Source organism: Triticum dicoccoides, chromosome 1B (assembly GCF_002162155.2).
Source record: "Triticum dicoccoides isolate Atlit2015 ecotype Zavitan chromosome 1B, WEW_v2.0, whole genome shotgun sequence".
Classification (NCBI taxonomy): Eukaryota; Viridiplantae; Streptophyta; class Magnoliopsida; order Poales; family Poaceae; genus Triticum; species Triticum dicoccoides.
In genome coordinates, this window is record NC_041381.1 from 676720674 (window position 1) to 676728286 (window position 7613).

General features: G+C 48.8%; 1 pseudogene; it reads right to left on the reverse strand.

Moving 5' to 3' along the window:
- Positions 1–2837: 2837 nt before the first annotated feature.
- On the reverse strand, positions 2838–6472 carry LOC119350892 (annotated as a pseudogene).
- Between the last annotated feature and the right edge of the window lie 1141 nt (positions 6473–7613).

Here is a 7613-nt window from a genome sequence, read left to right on the forward strand (position 1 = left end):
GATACTTGTTTATGAGAGAGATTAACGTATGCTCGGGCCATGACCTTTTCGAAACCGGAGCCCACCACGTCCATTGAAATAGGTACTGTCGATAACAAAAACTACGGCGATGCTGAAACCGGATCCCACCACCATGACCAGCGAGTTTTTTTTGCTACATCCATTTTAGTGGTGATGATTGGTGGCCGTGTTCGTGCAACCCTATGCCGTGAACGTCGACGGAGGAAAAAAACGTCAACCAGCATGGGAAAATGTTTCAACTGACACGAGAAAAAGCTTCAACGGGTTGCAAGCGGTGCTGCTGAGAGCTGCAGGCCGGCAGCACGGTGGTGATGCGACGGACGTGCTACAATGGCGGCACGGTGGTCCTGCGGCGTGCTACGTCTAGCACCACGGCTTGCTGGAACCATTCGCGACGGGAACTGGAACCGGAAGACGATGGATACCGCAGTTGGCGACGGCCGGAGAGCCGGCGACGACTAGCCAGCGATGCTACAACCTCTGACGAGGAAGGGGCAAATAGATACGGCGCAGCAACAATCATGTGGATGCTTTTTTTTCTTTGAGCGGTGCTGTGACGGGGTTGGTAGTCGCCGCGGACGCCAGCTGCCGTTGTTTCCCCTCGCGTGAGATGTGCTGTTTGGTTGACCTTTTCCCTTTTTTCTCCTGTACGCGTGGGTGTACGCGTGAGAGCTGGACGAAGAACGAATACCGCTTCGATCCAACCGTAGTTAATGGGCAGATCGTTCGGCTGCGCGGCGACCGGCCCAAATTTGGGCCGGCGCGCCGGCGCCTAGCACCTGCCATTCAGTTTCCCTTTGTGCAAATCTCACGAGAGAGGTCTCCAAAGGTGTGACCCTGTCTGCTTTGCTAGAGTGTTCATCAGGCATAGCTCCTCAACGCTGGCTAAACACATACCGTATTAAAACAACAAATTCAGTCATAAATTACATTACGCAAACAAAATATATATTAGGAAAACCATAGAGGCCGCAGGCATTAAGATAACTCTACTAATCAAACAACGTGATCACCAAAAGGATGCATTCCATTGAGGACAGCAACAAGATTATCTATTGACCAAAGTTAAAAAAAAATCTATCGACCAGATTTGCACAGATGTCAGTTATCGACCATTAGCAAGAACTTGTTTCAATTGCATATCATAAGGAATTCGAAGAACTGCTTCAAGTACAGTATTGGGCCGGGAAGCACAGCTTGGGGAACTTCAATATCGACGGGCTTGCTAGCTACTCCCTCTGTCCCAAAATATAAGAACGTTTTTAACACTATACTAGTGTCAGAAACGTTCTTATATTATGGGTCGGAGGGAGTAAATGGCAATTGGCACATACTCCCTCCGTTCCTAAATATTTGTTTTCTAGACATTTCAAATGACTACTACATACGGATGTATGTAGACATATTTTAGAATGTAGATTCACTCATTTTGTTTCGTATGTAGTCACTTGTTGAAATGCCTAGAAAGACAAGTATTTAGGAACGGAGGGAGTACAATATTTATCCATCCATGCACGTGCTAGATCGGTGCCAGAATGTAATTTTTGTGCATTCTGCAAGAAGAAAAGTTATTTACAGAGAAAAACATGGGAAGGAGCTCATAGCAGCATTCAGAGAAAGCATCACAACCATTATTCTCCCAGACCCTACGTCGACCAAAGCTACATGGATTGGTGTCCACCATTCATCCGAAAGAAAACAAGCAACCGACCAGGCACCTATCGACAAAGCTTTGTTCAGGCCCTCCATTAAGCGTCCTATTCGACAAACAAATCAGCATACACAATTGTTATGTAGTAGCTCATACCGTCGCACCCAGCCAACAGGGGGTTCCCCTGACTCTGGAACAGGAGACCTTTCATGGTCGCCGCATTTCTCCGACGAAACATATACTCCATTGCACGATTCATTGATTCAACCAACCTGTCGACACGACGAGGAGGATTTCTCACCTGTACTTCAGAATCCTTCTCACTTCTTAGTTCAGAAGTTCCATCCTCGCGCGCTCTGTACTCCGCTCTGTTTTGGTAACCGCTCGAGATATTCGGTTACCGCGCGGTTACCACGTTTATCGCTCCCCCACGATAAACACTCATACCGAGCAAAAAATCCCGATTTTTTTGAAATATTTGAATTCAAACGATCGCCTTGGTGTTAAATAAGCTGCATCTGTGCTTTAAACAGATAACTTATCGTGGCCCAGTGGCAAAAGGTGTTTTATCGCCGGACGTTGGTCGAGGGTTCGACTCGGGCTACGCACTGCTTTTTTAAACTTTTAGAGATGCAAAAGTTTTTACCTATGAAAAATTCTGGAGAAGACAGGGATCGAACTCGGGGCGCCTGAGCAAGGGATAGCTGCGGGTTGAGAGCCACTACGGTAAAACAACTTTACTGACTGTTAATAGTTAAAAGCTCATCTATATCTAACTCAAAAAAAGTGAATTCAAAATTTGGTTTTAAATTTCGTCCGAATTTTTTTCGGTAATTCGTGGTTACCGTGGTTACCGAGAATCTCGGTGCCCCTCGAGAAAAAAATCTCCACTTGGGATCCAAAACCTTGGTACTCCGTTGGAAAGTTCTCGCTCGCTCACTTCAAGTACTGTATCTAGCACTCTCAAGTTCAATCCTTCATACAGATCCTTGCACTGAGTTGCCGGCTTGCCGCATCGCTATCGATGTGGAATCTAGTAAGAAATATGGCTAGAATCAACAAATGTACCAATCAGAAAGAGACCCCAAAGCATGTGGTTCCGATTACTTCCTCTCGATCAATTCCTTCCACTTGATCAATGAGAGGTGTGACACAAAGGAGATGTTTAATTTCCACGGGTTTCATGCTCTTACTGGGTGTTTTCTCAGTCTCAACCCGGATGAGAGTGATCCATAGCTGATTCTTGGGGGGCCTATATTGAATTGGTACACCTGTATATACAAGAACATTAGAGGTGACGACATCTTTCATAAACTGATCAACATGCATAATTGATAGAGAGGGAGAGAGAGATTCACCTTGCACCACCCAAAACAATATGGCACCAGAGTCAACCTCTTTGCCAGCATAATCCAAACACATTCTTTCACTCTCCCATTGTTTACTCTCCCATGAGAATGGCAAAAAGATTGGGTCTTTGAGGTACATAATATGATTTTCAGAGAGTAGTTCATAAGCAGCAAGCCCACGATTTGAGCATGTGTAGATAAAACCATCCACAAATACACATGCGCCGTTTAAAAGGCGGTTTCTAGGCATAGCCCTTGGCAGGTATTCTCCCCATAGAGTCCAAGGCACGACAACATGCCACTTCATTGCACCGATGTCAAACCGAAGACAAGAACATGTGATACTATCAGAGACTATAAAGGAATCATCACCCAGTGCTACATATCCCGAGAGCTTGACCTTCCTGTCAAGAACATAAGACTGGTCTGTGTGGCAGCGCACCCATGAGGTGGATCCAGGAGGAGAAACAGAGTGGGCCTTAGAGTAAACTTGGAGAGTTTCAGTAAGAGCAAAAGTCTCTCGACCAACTTGGATAACCATAACAAAAGGATCAACAGAAACAGGCCGTCGTGCAAGGATATCCATAGTGTGACATGTGGTGTCCAGATTAATCACATCCATGCCATCTTTTAGGAATGAGACAGCACATAGATCTGAGCTACTCCGAAAAAAATGCCTGTGACCATGATCATCTCCATGTACAATGTAATGTGGTTTGAGAGGAGGGTCTGTTTCTAACTCTAGAATCTCATCCAGACTGGTTTTATAGATAAATGATTGTGAACCACCTTGGCAGATAATAAACAAGATATCCTTGTCAATATGGATAGGTGGTGGCTTCACGTACCTAGGAGGACTTGGTGGGAGATAATGCCTGCATGTGCAAGAAGCAAAATATGTCATGCAATAATTAAAAAGCTTGGAAGGTAGGCACAAAGAAAGAAACTTGGAACCAAATTAATATCTAGACCTGCAAGGATCATCAGGCACTTGGTCTTCATGGGGTTGAGGCAGCATCTTCTCGTCCATATACTCTCTAAGTGGTTGATTAGTGGACAAATTAAAAGAGTAATTTGTAAGCAAGATGACCAAAATGAACACATGGATTAGTGGAGACAAAAACTTACTGCACAAAGCATAATTGAAAGTCATGGATGTGTTTCATGGGCAACATGTCGAGCCGGCGGAAGGTGGAGTGCAGGACCTTGACATCCCAGGGCAGGGGAGCAATGTGGAAGGTGGTGACAAAGGCATGTAGGTGGTCACACCCGCATGAGAGGTCGAGGCTGATCCAGACGGAGCACAGGACCCCCGAGCCGAGATGGGCGAGGAAGCCATCTCCTGTCATCACAATGAAAGGACAGACGGAGTCGATCCTCGCAGGCGGATGCAGCTTGATCCTTGGCTCCTCATCTGCCGGTGTGAGCTTGTATTCGTAGACCACGTTGTTCCACAGCATGTAGATGGCGTTGCTCTCTTGTGCGTACAGGCCACGGCCATTGATAGGGACGTAGTGGTCGTCTGAGGTAGTGTGGATTACCTTGGTCCAGCCGGAGTCCGGGGCGGAGCAATCGAAGGTGAAGACGAGGCCATTCTGGAGGGAGATGAGAATCATGGTGCCCCCGTCCCGGGCGTGGCCGGGGAGCACCGCGTAGCCCTGGAGGAAGCTGCCACCCCAGATGGGGAACGAGCGGTCGAATTTGCAATGGTGGATGGAGGGGCTGCCGACCTGCTCCCAGCATCCTCCGGCTACGCCCTCTTCCTCCTCGTGGATGACGAGGCGTTGCACCACCACGTGGAAACTGGAGATAGAGCAGCGGTCCGCGGACACGGCCCATAGGTGGCCGTCCGCGGAGATGGGCATGCATCAGGCTGGACGGAGCGAGCGGGCTTTTCGGCCCGCTCGTGGCCCGTTCTGGACCGGACCGATCGGTCCTGGCCCGATGAAGAAATTGGCCGGTCCGGTTACCAAATTTGAGCCCGAAATTTACTCGGTCCGGTCCGGTCTTTAACCGGTCCGACCGAGCGGACCGAGGCTGCAGATTATTCCTCGACGTCGCAGTCGCCGGCGACGCCCCGACCATGCCCCGCCCCGGCGCTTGTTCACCGGAATCAACTGTAACTCAGTCAATTGACATAGAGACAAGGGGCAAGAGGTAGAAGAAGACTTAGGTCACGCGCTGTTATTCATTCAGTTAAACAGAAAATCGAAAGAACGAGAGATGGGATTAGATCCGATAATCACGGCAGCATCCCACGATCTACTCCACGCTGCCGTTTCCTTTTATTCGCGACTAAACAGTTTGATCCAATTATCACGCGCCATCCCACGCTGATGTTTCCCTTTATTCAATCGAACAGAAAACAAAAGGAAACATCTATTCCTACATAAGAGGCTTTACCAAATCTGTACGTGCAAGTTTTGTTTGGATTGTGACAGCCCCACTATTTTAGGGAACTGCAATCAAATTCAACTACGTACGTAAGGTTTACATCAAAATTGTTCGTTGAAATATATAGCACTGCTTGAAACAGAAAGAACGAGGGAAAGTGGGAAACATGGTTCGATCCGATAATTATGGCGCCATCCCAACATTAACTCCACGTCCAATTTGTTCCAATAATCACGGCAAGGCCGGCAGACAGCCAATCGTGGGCTCATGCACCCATTACATTACTTGCATGCAAGAGAAAAAACTGCTAAGGAAGAAAATGCACAGGTTCATGGCTAACAGTCGTGCGCGCCGCCACATCTCGTCTCTGCCGATGTGCATCATCGCCGATCTTGACCTCGGAGTCCCCTGTCCCTCTTCCTGGTCCGTCCGGCAAGCCACCGTCCCTGCTCTACCCTCAACGGTGATGACCACGGCCGGTCCTCTCGGTCCGGCCCGGGCTTGAGCGCCGGCGGTCCGGTCCCTGAAATCAAGACCGCCCAGCTGGTCGGTCCGGTCCGGCCCGGCTCGCCGGCGGCCGGTCAAAACAGCGGCTCGGTCAGGGCCCGGACCGGCCCGGACCGTGTCCACCCTGAGGCATGCACCGGCCTTGCGTGCTCCAGGCCAGCGGAGGGAGGGGCGCTTCAGCCCGCAGCTCCTCCTCGGCGGCTTCCAGCTGCAGCCGCAGGGCGTGGGTTGGCTCGTTCTCCTCCTGCTGCACGACGCAGAGGGAGCGGCCGTCCGGAGCCAGGGCGGCGTCGGCCCCCAGGCTGCACCCCGGCGGCCTTTCGAGGTCGTGAAAGATCTCCAGCACCTCGTTGCTCCGGCCGGAGATCCGCCCCGATCTCGCCACGCGGAGACGGTGGAAGCGTAGGGCGCCCCTCATGACGCCGACGAGCAGCGACCAGGCAGGGCCCTCGTCGGCGTTCAAGGGAATGTCGACGAAATCGTTGCCGGGGAAGACCTGAGGGAGCGGGGCCGCCCTCTTCGGGTTAGGGTTAGCCTCCGCTGCCGCCATCTTCGGGTTAGGGTTAGGGGTTTGGAGACAAGTCCGGGTCACTAATTAAATTGGCGGGATGTTTTTTTTTTTTTTGAGGATTTGATGCTTCGTGCTGGGCTGCTGGCAATACGCCCATGCCACGAACCCACGAGCCACACGCTAGCGCCAGTTGGGCTAGCCCAACTTTATCTATTAGATTTTCTTATTAAATAAATCTTTAAAAGTGTTCATATAAAAAATATATTTAAAAGTGTTCAGATGTTGTAATAAATCTGTTTACATATTTTTTTATAAAAGTGTTAAACTATTTAAGTTTTTACCAATCCTAAAGAAAAACAATAAGGTTTTCTATACAATTCTAAAAACCATGAAACTTAAAAGATGTTCAATTAATTAATTTTGTAAGGTGTTCACGCTTTAAAAAAAGTGTTTGCGTATTTTTTAAAAATCATGCATTTTTCTCATGACATTAAAAAATGTTCAAATAATTCGCAAAAAATAAGTTCCTGACATTAAATTTTCAAAATATTGTTTGTGGAATCAGAAGATTATTCGCGCATTTGTTTTTAAGAAAAATGCTTATGTGAGTTTAGAAAATTGTCTATATGATTTTAAAAAACATCAAACTTAGAAATGTTGGGGAACGTAATAATTTCAAAAAAATTCCTACGCACACGCAAGATCATGGTGATGGCATAGCAACGAGAGGGGAGAGTGTTGTCCACGTACCCTCGTAGACCTTAAGCGGAAGCGTTATGACAACGCGGTTGATGTAGTCGTACGTCTTCACGATCCGACCGATCCAAGTACCGAACGTACGGCACCTTCGAGTTCAGCACACGTTCAGCTCGATGACGATCCCCGGGCTCCTATCCAGCAAAGCTTCGGGGATGAGTTCCGTCAGCACGACAGCGTGGTGACGATGATGATGTTCTACCGGCGCAGGGCTTTGCCTAAACTCCGCGACGATATGACCGAGGTGGAATATGGTGGAGGGGGGCACCGCACACGGCTAAGGAACGATCCGTAGATCAACTTGTGTGTCTATGGGGTGCCCCTTGCCCCCGTATATAAAGGAGGGAGGGGGGAGGCCGGCCGGCCCTTGTTGGGCGCGCCAGGAGGAGGAGTCCTCCTCCTAGTAGGAGTAGGACTCCTCCTT